A 1,714-nucleotide genomic window follows, 5' to 3' on the forward strand; every position below is an offset into this window, starting at 1 on the left:
GGGGGGGGCGCCCGGCGTGTGAATCTCTCGGCCGCCGTCTCCGAAGTCTCTGTGTGAATGTTATCTGCGCCGTCTCCCGGGACGCGTGGATAATGCCGCGGACGGGATTCTACGACGCGTGTAAAGCTGACGCAGAGCAGGAGAGGGAGCGACTGATAACATCCCCGTGTATACGTGTGTGTGTGTGCGTGTCCCTGAACTCTGCGCCGCGCCGGCCTCGCTACACTGTGTATGGGTCCGGATCGCATCTTAAAGGGACAGTACACAAATCTTGTCTATTCCCAACAACCAGACCGCCTCGGTCACGTGACTGCAGATGTTTGCGGTTGCGCGCTTGTTGTCTGATATAATGACATGTATTTGTCTGACGGGAACGTCACGGTACATGTGTCACGTATGACTTGTGTGTCTGATATAATGACATATATTTGTCTGACGGGACCGTCACGGTATATGTGTCACGTATGACTTATGTTGTCTCATATATGTGACGTGTGATAACCTGGAGTCCCTCTAATTCCCGATCTTTCCTCGCCATCCCTCACCTCATCTAGCAGTGTGTGCCCCTCTGAAGGAGGCGCGCCATCCCCGCCCCCCTTACCTGGCGTAGGTTCCGAGTCACCTTGACTTCATGCCACTCGTTGTCATTGAACTTGTCATTGGCCGGCTCCACGATGGCCTCGAAGGCGCCGGAGCCCAGGTTGATGACCAGGGACACGGCTCCGCCCTTCAGCGCCAGGTTGACGTAGTCGGCGGACTTGCCCGTGTGCAGGATGAGGCCGTTCCTCTGGCGGGTTTTGAAGGACAGAGTGATCTCGTCGCTGCTGCTCTGGATGGGGTTCTGCGACAGGTCGTAGCACAGGTACTCCGAGCCACGGAAGGTGGCCACGTTCTCTTCTCGGGCTGCAGGAGAACAAACAGAAAAGAGAGTTCAGTGATTTATAATCTGCAGCCCATCTACTTCCACAGGACAGCTGAGGGCTCTGCGGGGTCTGATACCGCTCATCTACTTCCTCAGGACAGCTGAGGGCTATGCGGGGTCTGATACCGCTCATCTACTTCCACAGGACAGCTGAGGGCTCTGCGGGGTCTGATACCGCTCATCTACTTCCACAGGACAGCTGAGGGCTCTGCGGGGTCTGATACCGCTCATCTACTTCCTCAGGACAGCTAAGGGCTCTGCGGGGTCTGATACCGCTCATCTACTTCCTCAGGACAGCTGAGGGCTATGCGGAGTCTGATACCGCTCATCTACTTCCACAGGACAGCTGAGGGCTCTGCGGGGTCTGATACCGCTCATCTACTTCCTCAGGACAGCTGAGGGCTCTGCGGGGTCTGATAACGCTCATCTACTTCCACAGGACAGCTGAGGGCTCTGTGGGGTCTGATACCGCTCATCTACTTCCTCAGGACAGCTGAGGGCTATGCGGGGTCTGATACCGCTCATCTACTTCCTCAGGACAGCTGAGGGCTATGCGGGGTCTGATACCGCTCATCTACTTCCACAGGACAGCTAAGGGCTCTGCGGGGTCTGATACCGCTCATCTACTTCCTCAGGACAGCTGAGGGCTATGCGGGGTCTGATACCGCTCATCTACTTTCTCAGGACAGCTGAGGGCTCTGCGGGGCCCCACTCTCCTATAGGGCCCCTCCTAGGACAGCGTTCAGCATGGCTGCCATCAGAGAACACGTCTATTACGGGATCCATCCACCC

General features: G+C 56.8%; 1 protein-coding gene across 1 annotated transcript in view; it reads right to left on the reverse strand.

Annotated features, from left to right (window-relative positions):
- The window catches only part of LOC108803359 (neurexin-3-like), a 30,712-nt gene extending 29,793 nt beyond the window's left edge, over positions 1-919 (reverse strand). The window contains exon 1 of the mRNA XM_018575206.1: positions 602-919. The gene's annotated coding sequence lies outside the window, so the exon portion shown is untranslated. The remainder of the gene's footprint in view (positions 1-601) is intronic.
- Between the last annotated feature and the right edge of the window lie 795 nt (positions 920-1,714).

This window comes from Nanorana parkeri, unplaced genomic scaffold, assembly GCF_000935625.1.
Source record: "Nanorana parkeri isolate BGI_ZX_2015 unplaced genomic scaffold, ASM93562v1 scaffold3636, whole genome shotgun sequence".
NCBI lineage: Eukaryota > Metazoa > Chordata > Amphibia > Anura > Dicroglossidae > Nanorana > Nanorana parkeri.